The 16,595-nt window shown below is 44.4% G+C and overlaps 2 protein-coding genes and 1 long non-coding RNA gene across 6 annotated transcripts in view; 1 reads left to right on the top strand and 2 right to left on the bottom strand.

Annotated features, from left to right (window-relative positions):
- LOC104989973 overlaps positions 1–2,531 on the top strand; it is a 3,537-nt gene extending 1,006 nt beyond the window's left edge. Inside the window, exon 2 of the long non-coding RNA XR_825446.1 lies at positions 1,174–2,531. This is a non-coding gene — a long non-coding RNA (uncharacterized LOC104989973). The remainder of the gene's footprint in view (positions 1–1,173) is intronic.
- Positions 1–16,595, bottom strand: part of LOC104989974 (neuroendocrine secretory protein 55) — a 57,778-nt gene that overhangs the window by 24,257 nt on the left and 16,926 nt on the right. Inside the window, exons 2-3 of one of the 3 annotated variants that reach the window (XM_010841847.1) lie at positions 14,274–14,311; positions 12,059–12,126 (exon numbers count right to left, since the gene is read on the bottom strand). The exons of 1 other annotated variant lie outside the window; for it this stretch is intronic. The gene's annotated coding sequence lies outside the window, so the exon portion shown is untranslated. The remainder of the gene's footprint in view (positions 1–12,058; positions 12,127–14,273; positions 14,312–16,595) is intronic. One more of the 3 variants, XM_010841848.1, reaches the window with a different exon arrangement.
- Positions 1–16,595, bottom strand: part of LOC104989972 (guanine nucleotide-binding protein G(s) subunit alpha isoforms short) — a 66,963-nt gene that overhangs the window by 34,342 nt on the left and 16,026 nt on the right. The gene's annotated exons all lie outside the window — the stretch shown is intronic.

Genomic DNA, 16,595 nt, shown 5'->3' with positions numbered 1-16,595 from the left:
GGTGCGGGGAGCAAGCCCTGGGGTCACGGGGCGGTGGGGGCAGGGAGCCAATTTGCTGAATTCACTGCTTGGGGGTGCACAGAGCTGGGGGTGGGGGAAGCATTCGGGTGTCAACTGCCCAAATGTTCCCTCCCCAGCCTCTAGTTAGAATTCTATTTCACTATTAAAAACGTGACTCTTTCAGCTCTCTGGCCTCAGAGAGCTCTTTATTAAAATGCAAATGTCCCTTAAGGGTAGCCCCGTAAGCCTTTGCTAGCTAATGGGATTAACTGAACAGAACACAACCACCTGCAGGGAGGTAAGGAGGCCTGGGGCCAGAAGCCCCCTTCTCCAATTTGCTACAGGCTCATCCCTGAGCAGGAAGGAAGCAAAATCCAGTCTTCTCAGCCTCAGCTGTCCAGATGTCTTTGAAAGGGGACTCTGCAGCCGGGGGCCCCCGAGTCCCAGCAGTGGGACCATTTGCTCACTGCAGTTCTCGGCGCCCTGGTGGCCCCATCTCTTAACAATCAGTTCTCTCAGGATGGACAACGTTTTCAAGGTATCCTAGCAGAGTGGTCCGGATTCAAGAGAGCATCAGGCCGCGGTGGGGAAGTAATTGCACATAACTAATTCATTTACAGAGGCAGCCACTTGTAATAAAGGACGTTTTCAAAGTGACTTGGCAAACTGATTTTTTTTTTTTCCCCCTGAGCTGGTAAACAAGCTTCACATTATGCCCTGAAAATGGGTTTTCATTCACATTGATTTCGAAGTGTGCCTCTCAGGTGAAAAGTATGAAAATGTCACAAACAAGGAGAAGCCCAAACTTATTAATTCTGTAAATCTGAATTTGACTCCTGAAATAAAACCAGTCCCTGTTGTCTGGGGAGTTCCTTCAGTTCAATTGCCTTCACAAAAGCACTTCCCTCCTCTTATATCTGAAATAAGAATTCTCTATTTACCTATCTGTATACACACACACGTATTTTTATAAAAACCGCATATCCTATGCTGAGTATTACAAGAGCCCTATAGATAAAACAACTCTTCCAAGGCTCTGAAGAGATGACTGAAAAGTATTTGTGAGAGAAAAGCTGGAAATTAAATTCTGCAATTAACTCTGCACTTTTCTTTCCGCAAAGACTGGGGGTTAATTATACTAACCTGAATAATGAGTATCTCTATTTCCATTAGGAAAATAGGAAAAAGAGTCCCAGAGCCCAGAAGCTAAGATGGAAGACAGAAGCTAGGATGGAGGGCAGGCCAGGACCTAAGATGGTGGACTGGAGCAAAAATGGAGGGCAGTTGAGGACCTAAAATGGAGGACTGACTAAAACCAAAATGGAGGGGATCCCAGAAGCTAAGATGGAGGACCCAAGCTAAGATGAAAACACTTCACAGTACCTCAGGACCTCTGGATGCAAACTGTGAATGCTTTTTCACCCGACCCCTCAGAATACAAATCCTAGACATAAACAGAAGATTCTAAGCTTAGGTGGAAGAATTTAAGGCTATCCTTAAGAGGATTTTCAGTCCCAGAAGATCCTGAAAGGCTCAGGCTCCAGACAAATCAGAGAAGAGAGAAGGAGCTGGCTAAAGGAGCTGGATGAAGAAGGAGCTTCACTATCCCAGGGTCAGGCCTCTGGAGTCCCTTCTGAAAGCAAGTCCACCCCTCAGTTCGCCCAGCAAACCCCCAGCAACACCTCCTAAAGAAAGGCCTGGTTCGGTAGCTTCTCTGAGACCCACACTGGGCCTCGAGAAGTCCCACCCCTGCTGTTTACCTACAACTGTTCAGTCCTGGGCTGATGTGGAAATCTGAACCCTGTGCCTGTCGAATCTACACATGGACATCTGTTTTGATCCTTCTGGGTTTTCTACAGTCTCATTATCAGGACTCAACATATTTTATGTGACCATTGATTTGCTTTGCTCAACTAGATTGAGGAAGGGTTGGAAGGCCACCAACATCTGTGTTTTTTGACAACCTTTCTGTCTTTTCTTACCTGCCGTGTCTATTTCCTATTTAATCACCCAGCAGCAATGGTGCATGGTTAACTTCCTGGGATTGTTTTGATTGTTAAGACCAAAGAGAGCAGCAATGCCTTATACCTTTGTCTTCCCCATGGGGAAGGGCACATTATTAGTGTATATTGAGTGAATGAATGAATAAACAAAAATGCCCAAATGAAGGCAAACTCACCGACCCAGCAAGGATTTCATGCTTCTGAGAGGCCTGGCAGACACATGCTTGGCTACTGCAACTTAAGAGATGCTACTAGAAAGGCAAAAAGGAAACAGCCATTTCGACATCTCATTTAACCCCCCAATTAGGCAGTGACTTATCAGTGAGAGAAAATGGGAGCATTTGCACTGAGAACTGGGCAGTATTCCATGCTCTTTGCCAAGTTGGACACAGTCTACATATGAGGTAAACCTCAGATCTGCCAATAGTCAAAAATTAATTCGTGACAACTGTTTTCACTTGGAACCATGATTTCCTTCAATTAGGTGTGTCATTTTATGCTAAATTCCCATTAAACATTTCCCAACAAGCTTTTCTTTTCTTTTTTTTTTTTGAAGAACAGCCATGATGACCCTTTACCCCTAAGGATTCTTTTCTCTCCCACACCACCGCTCCCCCCCCACCAAAGATTCTTAAAGGTCACAGAAGGCCCATTCGATAAGCATATTGGTGGTGAGGCTGCTTTCTGGGCTATTAGGCTAGCAATTACATTTCCCCCCCTCTCGCCCCTTAATCGGCCATTCTGCTGGGTTTCAAAGCAATGCAAATTTAGCTCCAATCAATTAGTAACACGTTTCTAACTTGGGGGCTTGGGAAAAGGGTGAACTTTTCCTGGTGGAGGGAAGTTAAAACCTTGAGAACAAACGAATCCTGTTCAACCTAGCAAAAGTCTTCTGCCTCTGTGGACTATGTTTTTTGGTTGTTGATTTTTGCTTTAGGCCGAAACTGGGGAGACTGGGGTCCTACCACAACAAATTAGGATAAGATTTTAATTTAATTTTATTTTTTTTGCTTGAGCTAATGAATCAAGCACAGGACACAGAGGCAGCTGACGGAATATTTTCCCCAGTAATGCCAGGAAGCTAAAATCAGCCTTTGTGTGTGTTTTTTTTTTTTTAATAGCCTGAGAGATTTGCATCTGGGTGTGATATGCTTGAGGGCCCCCCCAGTCAAAGCAATCAATCTTGTCTCCTCTTGCAGAAGCCCCCTCCGCCTTCCTCACAGAACAGAATTGTCTCCTCTCTCTAATGAACATACCCAGGAGAATAAAACTTGTTTTTCAAAAGTGTGGGGAAGGAAGAAAGGAAGGAAGGGAGGAAGGAAGGAAAAAAAAAGCACACAATGCCTATACTGGGTCTGGCAGGAGCCAAGTTCTGGAGGACACTAACCTATAAACTTCTGAGGATTTCCTCAACGTCTGAGAGGTATACGTAATATACAGGGTGTTCACTTTCAACTTGAAAATTTACTTTGCTTTGTTTTGAGTAGTTATCAAATCAAAGAACTCATAAAGATTGGCTTTTTTTTTTTTTTTTTTAAGGTCAAAAAGGTCCAACGGGTGCCAGATTTCTTAAAAATCAAACCACTCAGTTGGGTAAGGCTTGTGAAAACACTCAGAAAATCAGGCTGTGCCAGAAGGGGGCTTATTACTAATTAAGGGGAAAAAAGTAGAGGAATCATTTTAGGGTCAGGAGAATGTTCTAGCAAGTGAAAAAGGGCCAACTGTGGTAGAAAGAGTGGAGGTCACAGCTCAGGGGATGGTGGGGAAGGGAGGTAGGGGCATTGGTCTTGGCATTCGGCACCAGCCCCCAGTCCCTGTCCTACTGGGGGGGTCCTGAAGGGTGGTGGGATGGGGAGGGAGCGATGTGTTGTGTCGTTCCCCACCCGCCCTTCGGATTCCTGGGCCTGCACCCCAGGCCTTCAGTCAAGGGCAGCCTGGCCCCTCAGCTGCGCTGGCCGTTCAGCCTGGACTGACAGCGCTCCATCCTCGACCTAGTGCAGCTTCCATTCCTTGTAACCAGACCCCTCTCCTCCTCCTCCTCCCAGATTCTAAGTTCCTAGAGGGCAGGGACTAGGGCTCCCGTTGAGAGCTACATTTCGCAAAAGTACTTTTTCTTTCTTTCTCTCTCCCCTCTTTCCTTCTCTTTCAAACTTTTAATTTCATCTCTATGTTGCTCTCTCTCTTTCCTTTTGTACCTTCTTTTTCTCTCTTTCCTCTAGAAAGAACTGGCTTGGAGGGGAGCTGGTTTTTCCACTTCTGAGTTCACAAAAGTTCAGAAAAGAAAGGAATTCAGATTCCTTCCCCCCTTGTCCCACCCCAGGGGAAAGCGCTGAGCAAGTAAAAGAACCCTGAAAAGACACAATGGAGAATGTGGGAAATGCGCTCAGGAAGTCAGTGAGTGTTGGGTGGGGGGGTGAGTTAAAGGTGAAGTTGTTTGCGCACCGCCATCAGTACCCTCTTTAGAAACATCCATATGTCTGGGTAGAGAACAGGAGGAGATAAGGAGATATAAAACCCTGACAGGATAAGGGCAGGGCGGGGGGTGGATTTCCTGTAATATTATAATGTCATTTTAACAATAAGTACAACTTCTGGAAGAAAAAGGGAAAGGGGTCAGAGAAAGTGTGGGGTGTGGATTCCCAGTCCTGTGGGCAGCGAAAGTGGGCAGTTTGGCCCGATGTGGGAGACTGGGTTCTAAGAGGACATGGCCCCCCAGAAGGTAAAGATGTGTGTGCTGTCCAGGGGGGGAAAACTGGTAGAGAAACCCACCAAATGAATGAACCTAAGCTCCCTGTCTCCCTAAAGTACAAAATGGCAGCACTGGTGTTAAAACTAAACTCCCAGGGACCCAGGACAGGATGAGACCCTAATCTGAGGTACCCACCCCCTAAAACCTGGGGCTTTTTTTCCGTAGGCCTTGCTACATTTCATCTAGAAAATTCTAAGTGATCCCACTTCCTGTGGGCATCCCAGTCATTCTGAGCTCTCTGCTGACCTCTGGTGGGGGAGAATTCTACTGGCCCGGAAAAGGTGTCTTTAACAGGGGAGCCCACCTGCCCTGCTTTCCAAGGGACCCCACATCCAGAGGAACCCCCACCTGGGGGAAGGGGAGAGCCTTGTTAACCTGCCTTGTCCAAAGTTCAGGGCTATGGATTGGAAGGTGGGGGCAGGAAAAAAAAAAACTTTAAAGGAGCCCCAGGAAATTGGGAGTTTAAGAGAAACTTGTTGGCGTAGAGTCTATTTTATTCAGTTTCATTTATTTTTTTTTCAGCTATAAAGGGGAAGGGGAGAGGGTGTATTTAAGAATGGTGTGTGGAGGGTAGGTTTTGTTGAACAGGAATGAACTCCTGTGACAGGATTTGGTAGGTCCTGGCATGGGAGGAAGTTCACGTGGCCCTTCTCAAATAGATGACCTCATGATTTTACAGCTGCTGCAGGGAGGGGAGAAGAGAAATGGAAGGGGTGCCCATTCTGTTGGAACCAAGGAAGTTGGCCCTGAACACCATCAGATCTCACTGTCTCTCCACGGGACTTGGCCTCGTCATGACGGACGTGACCTTCCTTTAAGCCCAGGGTTGGGCCTGAGATGGAGGGTGGGGGTCCTCAGCTGGGGAAAACTCTTCTTAGTAAGAATGCCCCTGAAAGCTCAACAGGCTTGCAGCCCTGAGAGGCAGAGAAAGGTCATAAAGGGGAGAAAAGAAAAACTAGCCCTGAAAATCTCAGAGACCCTCAAAAACCCCAACCATTTTCTCGTGAATGGAAAAAACTGTAAGGATTTACCCTCAACCAGTATCTTCTCTATAAGACAGCACTGAGTATCTATCCCAAAATCTACTCCCTCATCTCCCAGCATCTTCCCATATTGTCTCAAATGCTAACTCCTCCAGGAACCTCCCAGGGTTTCTCTGATGGACAAAAGGACCTCTGCCACCTCTGAATTTCTTTTCTAGCCCTGGATTGGGGTGAGAAAGAATCCAACCCTCTTGTGCATCCTGCAGAAGTTCTCCCAATGACGGGTACCCAGAAATTATTAATTCGGTACCAAAGGGCAAAAGGCAGGCCTAATATTTCCTGTACAAGCTGCTATTTTGGAAAGGATGCTTTAAGAGAAAAGAGAGAAAGACATGTGTGTGTGTGTGTGTGTGTGTGTGTGTGTAAGTGTGGTGGGGCAGGATGGTTATTTGGCATACCTGTCCTATTAAAACTTTTAAGAAGATAGTTAAAGAAGTTTAAAGTGAAAAGGACAGTCCTCTCCTTTTTCAGATGAGAAAAACTGGAACCCATAAGATAAGCAATTTGCCCAAGGTCTCAGAACTGGTTCCTGGAAGACCCAGGGCATGCAAAAGGGCTGGGAGGTTAGAGGTCACTGTGATAGTGTTTTTTTGCACGGGCCATGGTCTAACAGAACCACTAGTTAAAAGGGATATCTGTTCTTAGAGATCCATTGTTCCACTGGAAAACCTTAAAAAAAAAAAGAAAATGATCCCTGGGCCTTGAGGGGCGGGGACTGTGACCCTGGAAAAGAGGATTAGGGGAGGGGGCTGCGGAATTCTGTCTTGGGCGCAAGCTCCCTATGAATTCTGGAAAGCCAGGCTCTCAATTGTAAAAGCCGAGCGCCATCTGCCAGCCAGATCTGAACAGCCTTGCTTTATTTTATTGTCTCCACTTCCCAGCCCTAAATAGTTGGTGTTCTGGCCCCTTTCCCTTAAAAAAAAGAAAGAAAAAAAAAGGTATTGCTTGCTCAGAAACCTCCCTAAAATAAGAATTTTTTTTTTTTTAATTTCAAAAGAGAGGAAGGGAAAATGAGAAAGCAAAGAAAAAATGAGGGAATCTCTTAAGAGGCTGATTTCTGACCCCAGGTTTGAGCTGGGCAGACCTCCGGGGAGAATAGGACAGCTCCCCCCTTCCCCGCCCTTCTCCAATGAAGCAGTCCTGGTGGCCTTTCCCCGACCCTTACTTCCTGGCAGAATGAAAGGTCAGCGCCCAGCTTGGAGCCTGCCTTAATATGGGAAGTCAGACCCTATCTCTGGGGAATCAAGGTTTTAGGGTCAGAAAGAATAAAAAGCGAGACCTGTGCCACCTGTCAACTTAAATCTCAGGATAAGACGTCTGCAAGGGATTTGGCTTTGTCCCTTGGGTCATTACCTCTTTCTACATAAAGTTGAACACTGACAGATGCACCTCCTGGCTCTCTCTAGGACTGCCCACCAAGTTTAAGTATTTCCCCTGACCATGGCAGAATCTTCAGGACGAGGAAGCTTGTTGGTACTTTAAGAATCAAGTTTTGGCCTTTCCTGGCTGTCACTTGGCAAATTCATGGAATCCTTGAATAGAGCAGTGGAATCAACCAAGGTTCTGGAAATGAGAGCCTGCTAATGTTCACCCAGTGTACCCTTTCCATGATCCTGGGACCCTCCAGAGAAGCCAGGCCTTCTCTGCCCACCCCCTCCACAATCCGGGTAACTTGGGAGCATGGCAAAGGATGAACACAACAAGTCCACCCCGGACCAAACCTCCCAAGGATAAACATCCCGAGAGCCCTCTGGAATCAGGAAACCCTCCAACTGGAAAAGAGAACCCTCCGTCAAGTGTCCATCTTAAAACTAGCCATTTGTTTGCAAAACAAAATAATCTGAATATGCTTCCCTTTTAGCAGCTAAAAAGGAAGAAATGAAATCACCTAAGTGCGGAATTATAAACAGCTATTAGTTTTATGACAATCCAACTTTTAAAATTTCTCCCCTAGCGTCTGGCATTTGTCTTGGGTTCTGCCCGGAGCCTTCTAAGCATTTCCTTAGAAAGATGTTGCACTTGGTCCCAGGCAAAAAGTCAAAATCAACATTCAAAACAAAAACATGCCTTGGGTAATTTCGAGGATTCTGCAATAAGCAGATCTTAGTTAGAGAGCACTTTGCTTAACTAAACTTGGAACCTATTTTTTAAAAAAATGTCCAGTAGATAATTTATTAAACTACCAACCAGTTTTCACCCTTTATCCTAAAGTAATCTTAATAGTAAAAGCAAAAATCTAAGTTCTCATAGGTGTGTAGAATGGAGAGTAGGGTTTTTTTTTTTTTCCCCTTCTAGACTTTGCAATTAACTTAAGGGCCCCAAATTCCAAGTTTGCTAAGGAAAATGAAAAAAAAAAAATCTTTAAAAATAATAAATCTCAAATGAATCTGTAATAGCTCTTTTGGAAGACCAGAAGGGGGCAAACATGTAAGTGTTTTAGGCTCAAAATATAATAAAGAAGCAAAAAGTCTCCTTCCGTAAGGGTTAATTGGGCGGGGAGGGGGGCTGGTTAGGTGCAAGCTGGGGGTTGCTAGACCACTATTTAAAAATAAAATGACTTATTCAACTATACTTGAGTAAAAAAATAATCTGTAAAAAATTTTAAAAATCACTTAGTCCTGTTATGATTATTCCAAGATATTGGTTATAGAATCTGCCCTAGCAATGGGGGTATGGACGGGTGGGTGCATCTACCATCTTACCAAAAACCAAGTGCAACTCTTGAACAGGAAACGTCCTTGGGTTCTCACTTCTGTTGGCACAAGTATGTCTTATTTCTAAAAGATCTTATTTTACCTTCATCAGTACAGTCATTCAGAGGCATTCCTTCCACTGCCCCCTACCCACCCCTACAACTTCCTGCCTTGAAATCTCAAGTCCTAACGGTTAGGGGTCACCCCCATGCGGTGGGCTGGTTCCCATAGGGCTAGGACTACAGTGACCCAGCTAGCAGGGCTTACACCCTATGGCTGCAGTGCACACATTACCAATCACAGGCTCTGTTTGTGTTTTTTTTGTGGGACACACACAGGTGGGGCCCCAGCCACCTAGAGCTGTTATGTGACCAGCAGCCATCTGAGTACCAGTCCTTACTATCCTGACCATACTCCTGTCTGATGCAGAGTGAATCAATTTATGCACATCAGATAGGGAGAATCCCATCCCCTGCCTGCTTCAGACAGAAGCCCCTAAAGAACCCCTAAGTGGTAGATGAGATCACTGAAGGGTTAAAATCTATTTATGCCCTGATCTACTATTGATTAGCTACAGAATGACTTGCGTAATCAGCAATCTTAGACCGATTCATTATTTCCTTCCCTGGAATAATTTCCTTTTCTCTGCCATTTAGGGTCATCTAGTGAACCTCCGGAGGTCACCTTCTTCTCAGAGATTTTTTGGAAATCAGTTCTACCGGAGAATGTAGGATCACCCAGACTGGAATTAACATTTCTGAGTGGTTACTAGTAACTGAAGTTAGCAACTTTTTCTCTGAAGATAACAGCTTTCTTTTTAAGGTGGTCAGGTTATGATCTGTATGAGCTCTGCCTTTCCTAGGATTTGATGTTGATGTGAAGGCAGTGGTTCTCAACTGGGGGTGGTTTCTGCTCCCCTGCTTTCAGGGGACACTTGGCAATGATTGGAGGCAGTTCTGATTGTCACACTGTGTGTATGTGGTGGTGGTGGGTGGGGTGGGGGTGTGTGTGTGTGTGTCTGTGTGTGTGTCTGTAAATGTGTGTATGTTTGTGTGTATATGTATGTAATGTTTGGGCTTCCCTGATAGCTCAGCGGTTAAAGCGTCTGCCTGCAATGCTGGAGACCCGGGTTCGATCCCTTGGTTGGGAAGATCCCCTGGAGAAGGTATATATGTTAGTGTATATATATATGTATGCATGTATGTATATGTGTGTGTTTGTGTGTATCTGTGTACATGTATATTGTGTGTATATGTGTGTACATTTGTTTGTATGTATATGTATGCATGTGTCTGTGTGCATGTTTGTATATGTGTACATTCATGTATGTTTGTGTGTATGTGTATATGTTTGTGTGTATGTGTGTATGTTTATGTGTCTGTGTGTATGTGTGCATGTGTATTGTGTGTGTGTATGTGTATGTATTTTTGTGTATGTGTGTGTGTGTATTGCGTGTATGTGTGTATTGTGTGTATATGTGTGTTACTGGCATCTAGTAGGCAGAGGTTAGAGATGCTCCCACACATTCTACATTGCACAGGTTGGTCTCCATGGCAACATGTCAGTGGTCTGCCTATGGAGGACCCCTCTGTTATACAGAGTCCCCTGAAAATGCTAAAATCCCAGCAGAGAGCCAGCAAGGAGAAGTCACAGTTTAAGAATAAGAGACTAGGTTTGACCAAAGCTCCAGGGCCTTACCAACCAAAGGGGTTTTGACCAGAACCTGGGCTTTGTCCTGGGGTGGGGCTGCAGGGAATAGGGACCCTCCTCTGTCTTGGCTGGTTCTCCTCTTCCCCTCTCGCTGTCACTACAGATGCGACACCTTTCTTCTGCCTGTACCACCTCACCATCTAGTGGTCACCTGAAATACCAACTCACTCCCACCATCTCTTGGCCCTTCTAGAGTCAGTCAGTAAAAAAACAATTCATATTTGGGGGTGGGCAGTGGGTGGAAGGACCCCTGAATGACATATATGATTTTATGAATAAGTTAATGAAGTAGACTGTGGGCCTCCCAGACCTATCCAGAGAACACTGATTGAGAATTAACATGGACACTTTCTATAACTTCAGAAACTACAAAGGCCAAAAAGACTTAGGAGGTACCTTACGGAACCGCAGATAAACAAGCAGCATCTTCTTAAAACAGAGTGTCCATGTGCCCCAGCAATTTCAGTGGCTGTGTACCTCATAAGTGACACGGCCTATTTCAACAGGTTGGTTTGTTTTCTTTTTCAGATGGACCAGTTAGCTACTTGCATGGCTAAAGAAACAGAGGCCCAGGCCTGTGGTCCCCCAGGTCAGTGGGGCCTGGATGGAGACTTGCTGAGATGCAGGACCTCGCTCTGTATCCTTCAGCAGAGCCCTGGCAAGCAGCCTGTCTTGGCCATGGACTACATTACAGTGTGTGCTTTTAGTCTGTGTGCCTCATCACAGGAATTACTGTTTCTTTTAAAAAATCCCACAGCTATAAACTTACCTGAATGAAGGTTCCCTGTAAAAAAAAAATGTATATATATATATATATCTTCACAGTCATTTGCAAATTAGCAATCAGTTTGAGGCAAGGCAAAACTGCTCAGAGGAAAGAGAAGTGAGGTGCTCTGGTCTTCTGATCAAAGGGAAGAGGTGAAAGCTGGATAAATCAAGTTCTTTTTCCCTTAGAAGAATTGGCGCTGTGTGCTGATATGGAGGTTGGGAAAGCTTGTCTGTGGCACGCCTTCAAAAGTGAGTACGAGAGTTCCCTTCCCATTATCAACTCATTAAGGGAAGTTTAAGGTACTCACTCTGTCCTACACATCAAGTGTGTGTGACAACTTCAGAAACATTGACTGACTCATAATAAATTTGGGATCCGATAACAATTTATGCCTTTATACCTCCCTCCTTGCCCCAATTTGAATCATTAAGAAACGTTCAGTAAGATCTCATGTTCAAGTTCTGTGGGCAGAACTCCACGAGTCAAAAGGCTTGAGAATTCTCCTGAGGTTTAACAAATTACCCTGCAGTGCATTCTTCCTCTAAGGCAGGATGGCAGCGCATGCTCCCTTACGTTCACTGCTCTGTCACAGATCAGTCCCCTACTGTCCTTCTCTGTTACAGCCCCCAGTTGCTGCCTGGGTGAAAGTACTCCAGGAATTCTGACTGGAGGGTGCTGCGCCTCTCAAGGGTTTGCTGTTTGTCAGAGACCAGAGCGTCTCAGGTCTCAGCTGAGCATGTCATCAACAACCAGGAAAAGTCAAACGTGGGTATTTTTGCGTGTTGTTCCCTACCTCATTCTCGGAGGGTCTTCTCATCTTCCATTCCCAGTGGCTGGCCGCCTTCTCCATCTGGCTGTCGGAAGGAAAACTAGAAACAATCTTTTTTTTTTTTTTTTTTTGCATGTGTAATAAGCACAGAGCAATCAGTGCTCAGGACCCCGGGCTCAACCACAGTAGTGATAGGATTTATAGATAAGGGCTAATAAAGAGGAGGAGGTGGGGTGGCGGCAGCGGGGGATCCAAGAGGGGAGTAGGTAATGCTTTCTCAGGACAGGTGAAAAATAAGCTCCCACCTCATCTTGTCACTCACCTAACAGTGACTCCACACCATCATAAATGTGTCGGTCTACTGCTTGGGTTGACTCTTGTTTATAAAACCTGTATAAAGAGTGTATTTGGAAATGTTGAGATGGGAAAGACAGGATGGGTGCCTAGGATTTTTAGAATTTTAAGTCTCACAGGGAATACCGTAAACAAAGAAAATAAGCAGTGACTTCCCTGGTGGCTCAGTGGTTAAGACTCTGAGTTGCCAATGCAGGGGGTGTGGATCCGATCCCCGGTAGGGGAACTAAGATCCCACAAGCCAAGAAAATATGAAGCAAACAAGCAAATAAAAACCCTCACTTGGACCAAGGAGAGAAAAACCCAGGAAGACAAGTAGACTCCTGAAAATAATGGCTGCCATTTATCAGACACTTATATGTGCCAAGCACTTAGTTAAAGGCTCCTCTCAGTTTTTAGTACCTGATGCCCATTTTAGACAATGAAGGAAAAGGACACATCCTTCTCTGATTCTTCTGGAAACACCCCTCCCCTCCCTTTTCACAGGCTCCTTGGCCTACGCCAATGGTCAGTTTGTATCTGGGGCTTCCCGTTAGCCTTCCCCAGTTCTATAAAGGCCACTTGGACTAGTTGACCCTTTAGAGGAATCCCAAAGAGAGACCCCGGCCCGACTTTCACCATCTTATGCCCCGCGTGACCATGGGCCAGAACAGGAATCTGATGGAACAAAGACTCTTTCAGTCTCATTCAATGAAATCTGTTGAGGTTGGTGTTAACAGGGCCAGAGTCTGAGTTCCTCTTCTTGGGGGGGCCACCAGGGCTGGACAGGGTTAATTAGGCTGACCAGTGCTTGCAGTTTCCTCCTCAACTAACTTTTTTCATTGTTAGTGGGGACCCTGTCACATCCATTGGCCCTGCCCTTTCTATTTTGAAAATCCCTACACTTTCAGAGGAATTAGATTTTGAAATGGACAATGGGCATGTTAATTTCACATTCCATTAGGAAGGCCAAGAGGCACAAGGTAAGCTGGGATGAACTCCACCTCTGACACAGGTTAAAGAACCCAAGAAGTGTAGAGGACAGTTTGCTTTTGCAATCTACACATCTTCCCAAAATCACTTCATGGGGAGGGATTTGGAGGGTCACAGTTCTGCTGGGGGTGAGAGGTACGTTTCATATGGTGGGGAAATCGACTCTAAAAAGATGCATGGTTGATATGGAGAATTTCAAATCTAGTCAGTTAGGTTACCTTCTCTAAAAAAGATTTCTTTTTTTCTTTTTTTGCTTAATATCAACCTTCCTCCATAAAAGTCAAAGGTGATTTCTAAGATTATGCACTGACTCTCACTAAGAAGGAATTAACCCTGACTAAAAGGAAGGAATACTTTTTAAAAAATAATCACTATGAAGAATATTGAGCAAGAGTTATTTTAATAGGGTCATTAGATCCAGGCCAGGAGATTCTAAACAAGTCTATTACACTGGAACACTAAAAATGGAGGGGGCTAGGCATAAAAGCAACTATTTTTAAATGATGATGATGATATATATATATATATATTTTTTTTTAATAGAAACCTGAGTAAAGAGAAAAACTTTAGACCTCGCTAACGAATACTTCTGGGGAATTTTTAAAAGACTTTAAGGAAAACCTGCTTTTAAACAAAGAAGTCCAACAAACAAACTAAGGCAGTGGTGTTGGCAGATGGGTTACAACAAATGTGGAAACAAAATACCACCGGAACAGTGACAGGTATTCCAGAAATGGGGAGGCTCACGTTTCACGGACACACAGTGGACATTTATAAGCAGGGATCTGTCTGGTTCTGGCTATAATTCAGGAAGCAGAAGACTGCTGGACACCTGTCATCCGACAAGGGAATTAGGGAACACACAGCACACTTACAAAACGACGCCTTGTAGCGTATCACCGCATTCTGGGGACAAGCAGTGAATTAGAAACTTGAGACTCCCTCACTGATCTTGCAGAGTTGAGCAAAAGTACCTGACATTTAATCACTAGGCTTTTGGTTTATTTGCCTATGAAATGGGGTCCCATCACATTTTTATTGCCCAAGACTGTTGCAAAGGCATTTTAAAAATACAGTAAGAATGTGCTATCATTATGTGTAATCATTACTATTACAGGTTACTAATAACTTTGAAGGCAGTGAAGCTGTTCCTTTCAAGCTGGGGGTGGGGAAGTAAGGAGGTGGGAGGAATACACAAAAAAGTAACAAACCTTATTTTTTTTTGCTTAATACCAGTTTTCCAAGGTATCTGTAATGTAGGCAAATGATAAAAATTAACATAGCTATATAGAAAAATGGTTTTATTTGAAGGAGAATCTGTAGGAAATTGGATTTTAAAAGGCAAGGAAGAGATTTTTGGCCTGATAAGCCATGACTTTCTCACTGCAGCAAATGACTCAGTGGAGGCATTTTGAATAAGGAAAAAAGGGCTGAACTGAAAAAGGAAAAAAAAAAAAAAAGGAAAGGGGTACTCTAGCAGGATGAGATGGAGCCCTCATTGTTCTGCTTGGTGGCATAAATGATCATACAATTGAGACTCACTGTATAAATAAAGTGTCATGGCAGAATAGCCATTATTATATATATAGCATTTACCTGCACAATTTTAATAAATGTAGTAGCTACTAAGAAATTCTAACCTAGCAGTCCCTTCAATTCTTAAAGGAAAATGACAGAATCACCCAAATTAGGTTTCCAAAAAAACATGTTTAAGCCACTGAAATTACTCAGAAAGGCAACAGAAACGTGGAAATAAACCTACCATTGGATAGTGTTGAGTAAGAAATGGGCTTCACTTTTTTTTAGCCATTCTAGAATTTCAGTCATGTTATCGACTATCTAACCATTTATCTTTTTAAGATTCTCTATAATGTGTTTAAGCTGTTTGGGCAATAAAAATGGGGAAGCTATATACACAGAATGCACACACATTGTTAAAGCAGCAGTTGAATCTGTATGTCACAAATTATCAAAAAGATGGTCATTTGGTCTGCATTTTCCGGGGTGGGCATGTACGGATGTCTTATGTGTTAGGATTTAAATATTAGTGAAAACGTTTGTCCTACATGTACATGGGTCTTCACCCTGCCTTCTCTCCCCGTCCCCAATCAGTCATTCAGATCCAGTGGGGTACCTCTCTTGTCACTTCAGCAAAAAAACAAAACAAAACAAAATCTTATCAGATCGCAGCCTGGCTCAACAAGCCACATGGACACGGCAGGCAACCTGGCTTTCTGAATTCAGGTTTTCCTGATAGACAGGGCTCAAGGCTCACTGGACTACACTGCATGCAAAGGTGCTCGACCTGGGTGTAGGGCCAGGGTGATGCAGGTGAGCCCAGCTAATCTTCTTTATAAGGCAAATTTTCTCCCCTGCATCAAAATAAGAGCAAGCAAGGGAAACTTCTAATGTTCTTTAAGGCTCAGCCTCAGACATGGACTGTTTGCTGCAGGGTAGATGTTTGTATAACCTATGGCAGAAGCCTCCAGTCTTGATTTAAGTGGATGATGCTCCCCACCCTAAAGCCCCAGAATAGGGGATTCCGGGAATGGAGCAAAGGAGAATTTAGTGAAGATCTGCTTGAAAGATTTTTACAAATGAGGCAACTGAGGCTGCAGCATGTGAGGGACACTGCCAACTAGGCGTCAAGTGCACACTGTGCCTTGGCTCTCCTGTCTGCCCCTAGTTATGGCCCCTCCCCATCACAGGTGTGCTACCCAGTGCTATGTTTGGAATGTTGACATGGAACTGTTGTGGCAAAATCAGCTGTCCGCAGGAGAAGAACACACTGTCGTTTGAGGCTCTGGGCCTTTAGTGCAGTTAGGGCATCTGAAGTGTAAAACTACCTCCCTCCTGGATGTTTTTGAGGGAAATGATGCTGTCCTTATTTCCCTGGGTGGGCAAGAATAAAATGACCATCACATTTAAAACTGTGACTTGTGAGAAGCACACATCACAATAGCACACAGTTATATGGCACATTACAAAATATTTAACAAATGTAGCACAGCCTGAAAAATTGTAACCTTTAAATTCCTTGAGAGGGCTTAGAGAATAAGCAAAATAAAGAAATTAGGATTGTGGAGTTTCACTTTTGAAATCTTCACTTAAGCCACACATTCAGATCTTTGCTAATTGCTGCTCTGATTAACTGTGGCACAGGAATCAAGACCCAGATTTGAGCTAAGGAGAATCTAGGGGAGGGGGAAGGAGGGAGGGGGACTGGGCGGGGCCAGGGAGGGACTGGGGAGATGCAGCAGAGGGTCTTGTTGCGGGGGGAGGAGGAGGCTGTTGGAAAGGTGAGGGGAGGAGGAGGGCGGAGACCAGGGCCGTCAACGGTATCCTCCCAATGGAATTATTAACAGATCTTTTAATGTTTTTGTATCCCAAGCCCATATGCAGAGGGTCTTACCTTTGAGCCTCTCTGCCCCCAGCTAAAGCTGCTTGAAAAAATTCACATGTAAACATTTACATGTCTCACAGTTTTTTCACATTTTATCCACACACTTAAAATACACTGGAAGCATGTTTTA

The sequence above is a fragment of the Bison bison genome, unplaced genomic scaffold, assembly GCF_000754665.1.
Source record: "Bison bison bison isolate TAMUID 2011002044 unplaced genomic scaffold, Bison_UMD1.0 scf7180017864167, whole genome shotgun sequence".
Lineage (NCBI taxonomy): Eukaryota > Metazoa > Chordata > Mammalia > Artiodactyla > Bovidae > Bison > Bison bison.
This window is presented reverse-complemented; position numbering and strand designations above follow the sequence as displayed.